We start from the raw sequence: 15,102 nt of genomic DNA, 5'->3' as shown, positions 1-15,102 counted from the left end.
AACTATTCTAATCTAAGGACATCTGCTAAGATGGGAGAATAGGCTCTCCGCAAGACAAACAAAACTGACCTTGAGGTAAGCAGCAGAACAGTGAGAGTAGAAAGCGTCCAGTCAGAAAGGAAAGCAGGACAGCACAGTCACAGACAATACGACCTTCAGGGAACGCCAGGACCTGGAAAAAGGCACAGCCATGTCCAAAGCACCCCACCCTGAGAAGGACAAATAAGTCCTATAAGACACATGTCTCAAAGGGAAGGAAAAAAGCATTCTTAAAAAAAAAAAAGTTAATAAAAGAAAATAAAGTCACTGTTTGAAAAAAAAATTTACCCTGTACCAGATGTCCCTCCCTAGTGAATGCCCTTCTCCCCTCCTCAAAACCAAGGTTTAGAAGGCACTGCGCACCCTGACTAGCTTCCCCGCCTGAGCGCCTTTCACTCCTTAGTCCATGGAAGTAAGGCTCCCCTGAGACTCCTCTCGTTGAAAACCAGTAATTCTATCCTAGGGCTAAATCCAATGGAAACTTTGGAAGCACTATCTATCTGGATCCCTGGCTAGCTAGCACCCTCTCCTCTCCCTCTTGGCTTCTTAACATGCTCAAATACCTCTACTCAAAAAAAAAAAAAAAAAAAAAGGTATCCTCCTTTTTACCCAGCCTCCTGGAGCCACCCTTCTTCACCCCCACCAGGCTTCTCAGTTGTCCACACACAGTGGCACCATTTTCTGGCTTCCACTATCAAACCCTCTGGCCATCCTGCTCATGTCCCCATCACTGCGTCACCACTGCCGCCATCTAGGTTACTAAAAATTTTCTGGCTCTTAGCATCCCTCTTTACTGATGTCTCCTGGATCATGGCTTCTAAGACATCTTTCATGCCTGTCCCCCCTCCCACCGGCCACACACACACACAACTGTCCTCCTCTGTCTCAGTTCTTTCCTGAGTATCTTCTGAACACAAGAGCTCCTCAGATCACATTCTATACCACCACCACCACTCCTTTTCTCACTCTGTACATGCATCTTGAGTAACTTCATCCACTCCAACATTCTCCATTAACAAATACAGGCAAAGGCAGAGGTTCTAGAACTTTCTCTGTTCACTTAGCGTCTCAGACCAAAAGAAATGCCTGAGTAATTGAATCATTGGACAAGTTCAAATAACTTGTGTTATTTTTTGCCCTAACAACTTATTACCCATTTTTCAAACATACTTCAATTGACAGAAAATGAGTATCTTTATGTCATTATTACATAAACCACAAGTATTTACTGAAGGTATGTATGCACCTGTTGAGCGCCTTACAGTTTCTCAAATCTTGGATGTGGACTGGATAGCACCTCGTTCACTTCCTGTTCCACATTGATTCTCACATGGAATGCAACCACTAAACACTCAGCCTTCCAAACATACAGCAAAAGGATAGTAGTGCAGCCGATGGTAGAAACTGTTGACTACTCTGAGCTAGTATGTCCCACAGGGTTGGACAGATGTCAAGTACCACTGCGTTTCCTTCTACAATTCAATATCCTGCAGTCTCCCTGTGTGTTCCCTGCATCACATCAGCACAAGGTTGGGGAAGTGTAGTGCTAAAGACTCTCAGATGTCTGTGTCCATCCAAACATCCCCCGACAACCAGATCCCTAATGTAATCAACTGAACACTGTGTCCCACTGCCACCTGAAACTTAACAAGGCCAAGCACATCCATCTTTTCTTCCTCCAAATGGCTGCTGCTCCATAAGAAAGGCATCATCCCCGCAACTGATCCGCGAGGACTCTGCACAGCCCTGAACTCCTCCCTCTCTTAACTCCCTCCCCCATTGCATATACAACCCCCACCCAACGACCAAGTCCGGGCAATTCCACGTCCCCCACGTGCCCTCCTTCCATGCTTGCGCCCTTCCATCCATTCTCTGATCATGCCCTTTTGCTTCATAATTCTGCAACTGTTTCCTTTGCCTACAGAGGAGTCCAAACTCCTTACAACAGGAATCATAAGACCCTACATGGCATGGGCCCTAGTCACTTCTGTCTCATTTCTTGCCGCTCCTGAGCCCTTCTGCACTTGGCCATGCCACCATCGGTTTTCAGTTGCTCCAATGCACCACCCCTCTGACAACCTCTAGCAAGCCTCTCTTCAACCCATACTGACAAGACAAGTTCCTCCTCTTGTACTTCTCTGGAAGGCTTTTCTCATCTCTCCAAATAGCCCCTAAGCTCCGGTTTGCAGTCATCCTATGAGCTCCTTCCTATAGCTGATCCCTTCTAGAGCACTTACCATACACTGCACTGTAACAGATGGTTAAGACTGTCCGAGAACCCAGCTGAACAGGTGCTCAAAGAGGCATCTGCCGCCTTGCTTATCTTTGCATCACCAGCACATATGATAAATTCTGAAGTATAGCGAATGACTGGACTAGGTCATTCATGTGATGTTTCCCATCCCTCTCTGCTTACTAACTCCATCACAGCACTTTTATCTCTTATTTCTGCAATCCCAGTATCAAAATAGTACAGGTACTTAGCAAGCATCCCCTAAATGGCTTCTGAAGAAAAAGGTTATCAAAAAAATTCTGGAAGGCCACACACTCCACAGTAGTAGGTGTGGTTACTTCCAGAGAGAGAAACAGGACAGGGCACCAGTAAGATGAAAAGACTCAGTTGAGACTTGTTACTCCATGGATCTCCACAGTGATACTCAATTTATTCTATAATACCCCCTTATTTATGTATGACTGGTATATAGTACTCCTGTATGACCAGCATAAAACCAGCCCTGAAGAATGCAGGGACCGCAGGCAGCCTTGGGCTCCAGATGCTCAAGGCCAGGTCCCAAGAACACTTGATCTTAAGGAACACAACAGGCTTCTAAGAAAAACAGGACTGAGAAGGTGAGCATCTAAGTCTGTACAGCAATGTGAAAGCAGTCCCAAGAAAATATAAGGAATGACAAAAGCATATAAGCGGAAAACATAATTTGTAATTATTCCCCAAAGAAAGTTCTGGGAACTCTAAAAGAAGATGGCTCATAGCACAGACAATTCTTTTAATACTTATGTTTTAATGAAAACATTCCAATAACCAAAAGGTGGCTTGCCACATGCAGGTTACTATGGGAAGTGTAAAGTACACCTACAAAGACATGCTGAGAATAGCCAGGAGGCTACAGTGTTGGCATGACCCCTTGACAAAGTCCATTTCACCTTTATTTTCAGAATTATTAAAAAAAAAAGGTGGAGCATATCACTGACTGTTAGGTCATAAATTTTAAGGAAGCAGGTAAAATACCATAAAGCAACTTCATGTCAGCAACTGGAAGTGCAAGAACAATTTTTATAAGTCGATAGTTCCAGAACAAGCTTCTTTTCACTGTTGGAAGACAACAGTGAATACAGGGTCAGACTGTAAACATATAAAGTCAATCAAACCTCTCAACCTAGTGAGCTTTTAAATACCCAAATGGACACAACTTCAGTGAATACAAATCAAGATCTTCAAAAATGAAGAAAAGTGAGCACTATGCAGATGCTATTAGAAAGGAGACCAGACACACAATAAGAACTGCCTATGGGAAAGGTCAAACCCCGCTTTCCTTTGTTTAACCTCTCAAGTAGATAAAAGAACTAGCTTTCAAGAGTCACCGCATTGTTTCACTGCTAGAAAAGGAAAGTTGAGTAAAGCTTGTAGAAAAAAGAAGCAACCAAGGTTCAACAGAATTCGCCCTAGAGGCAACAGAAAAATAAGTCCATTATAACACGTTGAACTTAAGTTTTGCTAGAGATGGAGACATTTTAAGTTTTAGACACACCTTAATTTTTAAAATAAAAAATACCTCAAATAGCTGGTCCCTTCCCTCCTAGAAACGTGGATCCTTTGAATCTTAAAATTTCACGCCCCAGCATGCATTTGATTTGGGCCCTCACAAAGCAAAAACGGACCGTTTAATTTTCGGTGCTTTAAAAACTCAAAAAAAAAAAAAAAATCACTGCTGGTAGTCCGTGCGAATTCAAAACCGATCCCCAAATGAGAAAGAACTAGTAAGATACCCAACAGCGGCTAAGAAAACGAGGTGCTCCCATTCACCCGTAAGCCCACGGCTTCGCTTCTTAATTAGTAAGAACTCCACTCCCCGCCACCGACTATCCCTCGCGGAGAGGCTAAACCGAGGAGAATCGCCGTTGCCTGTAGCACCACGGACGGGGCGGGAGGTGGAGGAGCCAGAGCCAGCGCCCCCCCGCCGCCCCCACCCGCCGCAGGGCACGTCTCCCGCGGACGACCCTCGCCGGCTGCCCGACCCCTGCCCCGCGCTCGGGAGCCGAGCCCGGCTGCGGAGGCCGGCGGCCCCCACGGGCCCGCAGCCCCGCGGGGGACGGCACCCGGCCAGAGGCGCGGGGAGGGCCCGACCCGGGCGGGCGGCGGGCACGCGGGGACCGGGCCACAGGCGGGCCGGGTGCGCGGAGCCGAGGGACGGGAAGGTCCCGGGCGCGGGCGGCCCCCGGCATCGTGCGCGGGGCGCGAGCGGAGGCCCGGGCGGGCGCCACCTGCGGCCCGGAGGGCGGGGGCCTGCCCCGCAGCCCGGGGAGCGCGCCGGGCAGCGCGGGCGGAGGGCCGGGGGGCCGCGCGGCGAGAGCGGCCGCCGGGCCGGCGCGGGAGCCCGCGCGGAGGATGCGGCCGGGCGGCAGGGCAGGGCGCGGGGCGGAGCCGCGGCCCGCAGTGGGCCCCGCCGCCCGCCCGAGAGCGCCCGGCGCGACGCAGCAACTTCACTTGGCCGCGGGGCTGCGGGGGCCCGGCCCGCGCCCGGCCCTCCCCCGGGGCAGCCGCTCGACCCGGAGCCCAGCAGCGAAGGGGCCAGGACCGGGGAGTCCGGCCGCCGGCAGCCCGCACTCACCGGCCCGCGATGCCGCCGCCGCCGCCGGGGCTGCGCTCCGAGCTCCATGGTCCCGCCGCGCCGCGGCCGCCCGGCGCCCCCGCCCCGCACCGCACCGCACGCAGCGGCGCCAGCGACGCCGCCTCCGGCCCGGCCACGGCCGCGGCCACGCCCCCTCCCGGCTGGGGGCCCCGCGGGAGCCGGGGGGCGGGGCTCGGCGCCGGCTCCGCCAACCGGAGCCCGGCCAGCCCGCCGCTTCACCAGGATTGGCGAGCGCCGCGGCCAATGGGGAGCCGGCAGGGGCGCGGAGCGTCGGCGCCGAGGGGCGGGGGATTGCGGAGGAGGTGGCTCTCACGGCCGGCCGGTCGCCGCCGATTCCGGTGGAGGCACTGGCCGGGGTCGCTCCGGAGCGGAGCGGAGCGGAGGGGAGGGGGCGCCTGGGCCGAGTTTACCGTCGGGGGCCCTTCCGTCACCCCGGCTGGCGATGCACCACTGCAGTCCCTTCGAGCTCCCACCCGTACCCTAACCTTACCTGGGTGTCGAGGGCCCTGCCAAGCACGCCCATCTACCTGTAGGCAGCCGGAGGTCCTGCAGGGTTAAGGGTTCAGGCAGCCTGGAGAGGATTATAGCCTTCGTCATCTGCTAGGTTTATGCTTCTGCAGTCGGTTAGCATGCTGCCTATACTCTTCCCTTCTTTAATCACCCTGTCTCCAGGCTCCCTCCACCCCACATGTGAGAAAGCCCTGACACTGAGCCCGGTGGCAGTGAAACACAGCCAGGTGGTACGAGTGGAAGAGGAAAGGAAAGAAAAAGGAAGGAAAGGAAGAAAAGCCAAGCATGTTCTCCTAGGTCCTGAAGGAAAAAGAGTTTAAAGGCATTAGATAGAAATGTTATCCATATTTTGGTGTGCGTGCCTTTACTCGTTTTGATTTGTAAATAAGAGCACTAAATTGAAAAACTTAAAAAAAAAAGTTCAAATGCTAGTGAAGTGTCCACGAAAAACTGATTCAGGTTGTCTTGCTTTTGTCTGTACAGACGTGTGGTAACTGTCCACATCTGTTACGGCTACTTACAGCAACTACAACCTAGGAAAAATGAATTGCAGTCGCTAACAAAATTAGCAATGTTTGCAACACCGAAAATGCAGAAGAAAAATCATGGGCCCCCTCTGTGTGTGAATCTATTAACCTACCTGACTTCCAAAGGAAGGATTTCAAAAGCTCCATTTTAAGATGACATATACTTAGTTCCCATTTCATGTCAACATAAAATATACTGGCAATTAATAAGGTAAATAGAATTTTAGTGAATTATTGCAGTGCTCTGTATTTGAAATATTGAAACTAGAGTGATAAATTTCCTCTGAATTCGAAGCTGAATTTGTATACAAATTAAAATGACTTTCCTTCATTTTGTCTTCATTTCCCAGGGCAATAGCTTCCATGTCTATATTTAGGTCATTGATTCAAAACTCAGGGGTGCCTGGGTAGCTCAGTCAATTAAGCTTCTGCCTCTGGCTCAGGTCATGATCCCAGGTTCCTGGGAAGAGTCCCACATCAGGCTCCCTGCTCAGCAGAGTCTGCTTCTCCTTCTCCCTCTGCCCCTGTTCCTGTGCTTGCTCTCCCTCTCTCTCACTTTGTTTCTCAAATAAATAAATAAAATCTTTCAAAATAAATAAATAAATACTCAAAAATACAAAGCTGTAGGATCGCCAAAGTGTGTTTTCAGAGTTGTGAATCACATTCCCCTTGCTCCTCTCCTCTTCAGTGACCCCGCCTTATGTGAACTGCTGCTACAGCTACACTTAGCTTACATCCACTAAGAGCCCTTAATCCTACTGTCCTGAAACGTTCAGGATTGTTTCATATAGACCATTCTTATCTCTAATTAGATGGTAAGTTTCATATGAGAGTAATGTCCTTATTTTCTACTCTTGTTTCTTCTCCCCATAATGCCTAATGCAGCGGTGAACATGTTATAAATATAACTCCATCCTTAGCATTGTGTCCATAATATACAGAAATTTTTCCAAATGTAGTGCTTCTGTGAACCAGTCCTTTAAATAAAAATTGCTTAGAATAGTCTTGTTAGGGAGATAGTGTCTCACACTTAGCAGTGCTTAAAAAATGTTGCCATATCAGGGAGTGAATTGGTTGCCTGTAACAGAAACTTGACTAAATTCTTACCAAATAGGAAGTGCTTCTCATCACATAACAAGAAGTCTAGAGAGAGCCCTAGGCCTCTGCAACATCTCCATGGTGTCACTGTACCTCAGATTCCTTCTATCCATTGGCTCTACTGTCCTTGTCAAATGACTTTGTCTGCCTCCTCACAGATGATTTGCTCCGCTTCTGGGCACTGTATCACATTCTGGAAAATGGTAGGAGCATGGAAAAGGGCAAAATATCAAAGCGGTGCATGCCAGCTGAGTCTTCCTTTTTAACAATCTTTCTGGGAAGCCCCAACCACCACTTATTGGCCACACTTGTGTCACACTGACCATTCCCCTCCTCTCACTGCCCCCCTCTGCTCACTGCAAAGGAATCTGAAATACTAAGTATTTAGGCCAAGAACCTAAAAATGTCAGGATTCTGCTGGTAAAGAACAAGGGCAATGCAGTTTCTGTCATAGTTGAGGAATAAGTGAATACTTGATTGGACCCTCACTCTATTCTTGAGATGACCCACTTAAAAAAAAAAGTCATTCAAATCTCATAAGAAAACAACAACCCAGTTCAAAAATGAGCAAAAGAGGGATCCCTGGGTGGCGCAGCGGTTTAGCGCCTGCCTTTGGCCCAGGGCGTGATCCTGGAGACCCGGGATCGAATCCCACGTCGGGCTCCCGGTGCAGGGAGCCTGCTTCTCCCTCTGCCTGTGTCTCTGCCTCTCTCTCTCTCTCTGTGTGTGTGACTATCATTAAAAAAAATGAGCAAAAGATCTGAATAGACATTTCACTGAAATCAAGATGGCAATATACAGATGGCAAATAAGGATATGCTGAATAGCACATGTCAGAGAATTACAAATTAAGGCAACAATGAATTACCACAACACATCTTCTAGAATAGCTAAAATTTAAAAAACTAATAATATCAAATTCTGGCAAGGATGTGGAGCAACAGGAACTCTCATTCACTGCTGATGTGAATGAAAGATGGCACAGCCACTTTGGAAGACAGCATGGCAGTTTTTCACAAAGCTAAGCATAGTCTTACCATACAATCTAGCAATCACACGCCTTGGTATTTAGCCAAATGAGTTGAGAACTTACATCCACACAAAAACTTGTGCACAAATGTGTGTTCATCATCACCAAACACTAGAAGCAACCAATGCTTCAGTAGGTGAATGGATAAACAAACTGCGGCCACCCAGACAATAGGATGTTATTCAGTGATAAAAAGAATGAGCTATCTGGCCATGAAATGACACAGAGGGATCTTAACTGTGTATTTCTAAGTGAAAGAAGCCAATCTCAAAAGGCTGCATTCTGTATGATTCCTGGAAAAGGCAAATTGATTCCATACAATTTCTGTATGATTCCTGGAAAAGGCAAAGCTATGAAGACTGAAAAGATCAGTGGTTGGCAGAGGTTGAGGGAGGGAGGGATGGATAGGCAGAGCACAGAGGATTTTTAGGGCAGGGAAACTATTCTGTATGATATTATAATGGTAAATACATGTTATTATGTATTTGTGAAAATCCATAGACTATACAACACAAAAGTGAACCTTAAGGTAAACAATGGGCTTTAGATAATAAAAAATGTATTAATATCGGTTCATTAATTATAACCTCATTAATGCAAGGTGTAAATAATAGGAGAAACTGTGCGAAGGATACAGGGGGTGGGGTGGGATGAGTATATATCCTATGTACTATCTGCTCAATTATGCTATAAATCTAAAACTATACCAAAAAATAAAGTCTGTTGATCATTTAAAAAAGGGAACCATAGTTAACATAATGATGTTAACATAATGAAGTTAACATAATAAAAAGGAAATACAATTTTGGGGAGAAGCCATCATTGTTTTATTTATGGGCCTCTAATGCATTCACAGACAAATTCCTTTGCCCTTCAACTATTGTTAAATCTTAAAAGACTTATCACATATACTTTTTTTCAATTTGGGGGAGATCCCTGATTTTTATATAGAAAATTTTTCAAAAGTAAAGAAAAGCTGAAGGAGTGGTACAATGAACTCCCATATACCTTTCACATAGATTCACCAAAAATCTACTCACTGCCATATTTGCTTCTTCATTCTTCATCAGTCTCTGTCTCTCTGTGTATGTGACTTTTTTTCCCACTCAACCACTGAAGGCAAATTGGAGACACCAAGACACCTTAGATACCTCAGTATGTATCTCCAAGAGCAAAAATGTCTTGATTGTTCTAGCATATAAAAAGACACAAGCAGAGCATATAAAATGGGATCACAGAGATGAGGTGTGTCTAAACTACTCAAGATGCATTGACCCCCTTTTTGTTTTCTGTAAGTAACTGTTCAGTCTGACATAGAATGTCTCTATCCCCATGGTATCATGCTGGACTGGTAAAATCAAATTTGGGAGCAAATTGCATATTTAGCAATTTGGGCTGGTATGGCATCATGCTAAAGAGAGTTCTGGTGATGAAGGTGAGTGAGCCATCATGATTCACATTTTGTGAAACAATATGCACAGAGTATGCAGAGCTGCTGGTTCTGGACCCACCAGCGAGCTGAAGGCATGCTGTCTAGTGTTATTATGACAACCGAACAAACTCTCAAGCGTATCCCTAAGAAGATCTTCCAATGATATTTTTAAAACCTCTTGAAATGTGTCATCTTTGTTCCTCTTTACCCTTGCCTGGTCAAGCTCTTGGACAAATTCCCAAAGTTAAAATGTAGTTTTAGTGTCATCTTTAATCAGATGATTCAGATAGTGATTATGCAATGACTTTTTAAAGATGCTCTATAAATTAGATACTTGCTCAGTGATTAGCTTAAGTTCTCCTTTATCATTACTTAGTCTTTAGTGAAAAAACAATTGTCATTCTTTTTACTTAACAGCATGTCATAGTACATAAAAATTACACACTGTTTTGCATTAGGAACTGAGTTCAGTCTCACTTTGGGGAAGCTAAAGAACAAGAGCGGTTACTAATTAAAAGAATATCATTAGAATACATAAGAAATCGAATTATAAAAGCATAATAATTGTCATCGCTTTCAACATGTTCATTTGTACTTGTTCTCAGAATGAAGTGAAATGATGACTACAAATACCCCAGCTCTCAAGAACTAATTCAGATCCATACATAAATCTTTATAAACATGCTTCACTTAGTCTAGTTTCCTTTTGAAGGAGAGTATTTTTATCTTGACACTAGAGTGAAATAAATATGCACCCACATCTCCCAAGAATAAAATCTTCCCAGAAACAACAAGGAACTTTATCTTTTTTTAAAATTATTTATTTATTCATGAGAGACACAGAGAGAGGGGCAGAGGGAGAAGAAGGCTCCATGCAGAGAGCCCGACATGGGACTCGATCCCTGGTCTCCAGGATCACACCCTGGGCTGCAGGCAGTGCTAAACCGCTGAGCCACTGGGGCTGCCCAAGGAACTTCATCTTAACTTGGAATATTAATCCAAGTATCTCATGAGAGCAAGGCAGTATATGGGTATTAACCTTACTTTTAAGAGAGGAAAAATATTACAAGGTGAATATAACCTACATGAATTAGGAATTCACTATTTGCCATATTGCGTGCTTGTTATATTTAACATAATATCTGTTGGATACGTGATGTTATGCCCATTTCACAGATAAGAAACAGAGAACATTTGCCATTCACCAGGGTTCCTCAAGTGATACTTTCATGGGAAAACTGTTTCTCCAATGGACAGGACAGCCCTAGAAGTCGCTGAGCGAGACAGCAGAACGATGTGTCCACACCATTCTGACACTGCAGCCAGGATTCCTGTCAAGTCTGACCCCCGACTCCTTTCGAGTCTCTACCACGCAGGTTGAGGGCTGCCCTCACCTCCGGCGCTGGAACAGTATTTCTAACATATTTCCCGTGGCTTCATTCCCCTTTGGTTTGTCTTTGTATTACATCAGGGGAGATTTTTAAAACACAGATCACAGATCTAGTTGCCTCTCTCCACTGCTCAAAACCCTTCAGAGGCTCCTGCCATTTATCTATAAGGTAAGTCAAATAAAATCCTTAATAATTTCCAGTTCCAACTAGTTTTCCCAAAGCCTTCCACATCCTTAACCTTCCTCCCAGGGGCCTGGACATTGTCTGAGTAGATTTCCTGCCTTGCTTTACTTGGGAGGGAAGCTCCCTTATCACAATACAGTTCAAATGCCACCTTCTCGGGGCACCTGGGTAGCTCCACTGTTGAGTATCTGTCTTTGGCTCAGGTCTTGATCCCGGGGTCCTGGGATTGAGTCTCATATCAGGTTCCCCACAGGGAGCCTGCTTCTCCCTCTGCCTGTGTCTCTGCCTCTCTCTGTGTGTCTCTCATTAATAAATAAATAAATAAATAAAATCTTTAAAAAAAAATGCCACCCTCTCCAGAGCCTTCGTGTAGGTATTCACACAAGCACCTGTACTGTCCTTGCACTCCTTCACAAGCCCCTCCCACTGCGTCACATTGTCCCCCACCAGCCTGGGAATTCCTAGAGGGCAGAGATTTTTCTTATTCATCTTGAATCCCTAGCCCCTAACACATGCTAGGCACATAGTTAATATTTGCTGAATGGATTTTCATGATATCACAGGGAAAACTAATACGCAAGCAATCCATGTAGCACTTAGAGACAGAGGGCTCCAAGGCATCAGGCTCGGAAATTTCCACAGGCTTCTTATTGTCAGGAAGCTGATGCCAATAGCATCAGGAGGAACAAAGGTGTCCCAGTGACTGTGGACCTGGTAGCGAGCATAGCTCCAAACACCATGGCCTGTGTCTGCTGCCTATTTCCATGCAGCCCCAGCTCCACAGGACATTTGTCTGTTTTCTGTGAACCTCATCCAATAGACACACAGTCTTGACCTTATTGGTGGGAGAGGGGAGGAAGAACACATGGATCTGAAGCTACCTGGCTGTGGAATGTGGTGCAGCAAGATAAGCAATGCCATACATTGCTTACTCAGGACCCCAGAACCTTAGGAGGCACATGAATGGGATGCAAAGGGCATGAGCTCTGGAATGAAACCACTGAGGAGTCATGCTCTACATCCACTGTTTACTTAGGAATGTAACTTAACATCTCTCAGCCCCCATCCTTTTCCCTCATATAAAATGAGCATAAAAGGAGTTGTATAAAATTGCCAGTGCTCTGAGGACATTAATTATTCATTTTCTTCAACCCTCTCCCTCTCCAGACTGCACTTGTTGATTGATTAGATTCATTTCCTTCGTCACCTGAAGGAAATATGTTTTAAGTCAGTATTTTACAAACAATGCAGAAGATTTACCTGGAAATGACTGAACCAAAGCTTATGAAGTGAAGTGTTCACTCTACACATTTAAAGTGAAGTGAAGTGTTCACTCTACACATTTAAACAAATGGTAAATAGGGTATGAGATACCAAAGCTTATGAAGTGAAGTGTTCACTCTACACATTTAAAGTGAAGTGAAGTGTTCACTCTACACATTTAAACAAATGGTAAATAGGGTATGAGATACGCCTATATACTGCAATAGGAAATCTTTTTAAAAAGATTTTATTTATTTATCCATGAGAGACACAGAGAGAGAGAGACAGAGACACAGGCAGAGGGAGAAGCAGGCTCCACGCAGGGAGCCTGACGTTGGACTCGATCCCGGGTCTCCAGGTTCACACCCTGGACTGAAGGCGATGCTAAACCCCTGAGCCACCAAGACTGCCCAGGAAATTTTTTTTTAAACAAACCCTGTAGCCTGATATTGTTGAGGGAGCGACCCTATACCAGTCCCATGGAGACCCTCCTCCAATTTGCTCATCCCTGAGACCATGCATGTGTGCTGGGGCACCTGAGAGGCTCAGTCAGTTAAGCGTCTGCATTTGGCTCAGGTCATGATCCCAGGGTTCTGGAATCGAGTCTAGTGTCAGGCTCCCTGCTCATCCGAGAACCTGCTTCTCCCACTCTTTCTGTTATTCCCCCTGGTTGTTGTCTGTCTGTCTGTCTCTCTCTGTCAAATAAATAAATAAAATCCTTTTAAAAAATCCACATTGCCTTATCTTCATATTATCACAAAAATTGAAGAGCAATTGCTCCAAATTCAGTTATTAAAATACAGAGTCTTCGCTTTATTGCTTAGCTTATTACTGTTCCTAATTTGCTCCTGAAGCAAACGCACAACACTCTCTTGCAATGCATAGTCTGCAAAATTACCTGCTGCAATTGCCCAGGACGGCTTTTATCTCTGTGCAGTGGTAAGGTAGAGTTATATAAGCCACCCAGGCTTTGACAGGAAGGAAATAACTCCCAGATTGATGCTACCTGAAGAACTTACCTTCATTATCAGGGGTTTCCCTTGACCATCAGGGCCTGGGAGTTTTGCTGGTTAACCATTCCAAACCCATTTATATGTGGGCTATTTATGCAAAGGCTTTTTGTATAAAATTTAAAGATCTCAACAGATTTGAGCATTTTTAAAAAGTTTCTTTTTCCTTGGAAAACTCCTTGAAGATGGGATATTTGATAGATGAGTCATCTAAGATACAAGGACACTAAATGACTTGCCTGGGGTCTCAGAGGATTTTTATTTCAACAAATCCCAGATTTCCTGATTACCTTTAGTTCCCAGTCTGAGTCATTCTTGGGGGCGGGTTGTGTTTTATTTCCTCTCTGTGACCCCCATGTCCCATCCTCCCCCCCTCATGATCCTTAAGAGATAATCAGTTTGTCTTAGTTACTATATCCAAAGGACTAATTATATTCAATAAGAATTTCTAAAAGTAGACATAGGTTATGAGATGCCCTGGAGGATTTCAAGCCAAGTATAATGGTTTTTCCTGCCATCAAGGAGAATCTCTCCAGCATAGAAAGGGAAACCCAGGCATGTTTTCAAATGCAAAAACAAACTAACAAAAAAAGTAAGTCAAGGAAAAAGTGTAGTAGGTTCTAGGAGAGAAGTAAATTATAAATTAAATCCCACTGGAATATCATGGAGAGGGAAGATATATCCATCCAAGAGGAAGCATGGAAGAGGTACCAACCAAGTTGACCCTGAAAGGCAGATGTCACTTGGAGAAGCAGAAATAGCTGGACAAGGGTCCCCCGAGGTGTGAAATGGCACAGTTGGGAGAAGCTGCACCCCTGGGAAATGCTGGAGAAAGTTGCAAAGAAGCTGGAAGGAGATATTAGGATGTAACGAGGTAGTGTCACTGGTGTATTGTAAGGAATTCAGACATAGACTGTGAGGAGTCTCTGAGGACAACTTGTCCGTTCAACAAGGCGTGTAAGCCCGAAGGGGTCCAGAGCTATGGACAAGAATGCAAGGGAGAGCAGGCAGGACTTCTGAAGATTCCTCTCATCCAGGTGCAGTGAATCACAGAGAGAGATGAGTTATAAAGTCCTCACAGTGTGTGACAGGCAATGAAAGTCCCAAATGAAAGTGGACAAAGAGAATAGAAGGGCAGGAGCACATGCAGGATGTGTTCTAGAGCACAATCTGTGGGGTTTGGCCATGTGCTGGTAGAGGAGAGGATTAAAATGTCAGAGACTAGTTCAAGGTTTCAAACTTCTGGAGGAGGAGCAGGAGGATGTTTCTACAGACAGGGTAGACCAGAGAAAGAGTAGGTTTGAAGGAAAACATCTGGAGTTGTTTGGCAAATACTAAGGAAATGTATTGAGTGGTGTATAAATGAAAAGATAGACATGTACAAACACTGTTTGTGTGGAGGTTTACTCAGAATCTGAACACCCAAACCCTCTACACAACTGAATACAAGGTCAGTGTGTAGAAAACCAAATGATCTATTATGACAGATATTAATAGAGTGAGTGAAACCTTGGTCTCCAGGGGGATCCAAGCGATTTAAGGTAATGTCATCCACTGACATTGATGCATGATGAAATGAAGAGATCAAATCTATATAGAATGTATGAATCCACCCAAACAAAGACCTGTGCCTCTGAAAGTGTTCTCACTGGTTTCTATTTTACATTTTGTCACTCATTTCAATGTGGCCATGCCTACGGAGAACATCTTACTTAAACTTAATGGGAATGTTCAAAAAATTTAAAGTCCCA

General features: G+C 45.3%; 1 protein-coding gene across 3 annotated transcripts in view; it reads right to left on the bottom strand.

The window, feature by feature from the left end:
* The window catches only part of WASF3 (WASP family member 3), a 140,943-nt gene extending 135,931 nt beyond the window's left edge, over nt 1–5,012 (bottom strand). For all 3 annotated transcript variants that reach the window (XM_055317458.1, XM_055317457.1, XM_055317459.1), the window contains exon 1: nt 4,887–5,012. The gene's annotated coding sequence lies outside the window, so the exon portion shown is untranslated. The remainder of the gene's footprint in view (nt 1–4,886) is intronic.
* Between the last annotated feature and the right edge of the window lie 10,090 nt (nt 5,013–15,102).

The sequence above is a fragment of the Nyctereutes procyonoides genome, unplaced genomic scaffold (genome assembly GCF_905146905.1).
Source record: "Nyctereutes procyonoides isolate TBG_1078 unplaced genomic scaffold, NYPRO_anot_genome, whole genome shotgun sequence".
NCBI classification, from domain to species: Eukaryota; Metazoa; Chordata; class Mammalia; order Carnivora; family Canidae; genus Nyctereutes; species Nyctereutes procyonoides.
The sequence above is the reverse complement of the archived record's forward strand: the minus strand, read 5'-3'. Positions and strand labels throughout refer to the sequence as shown.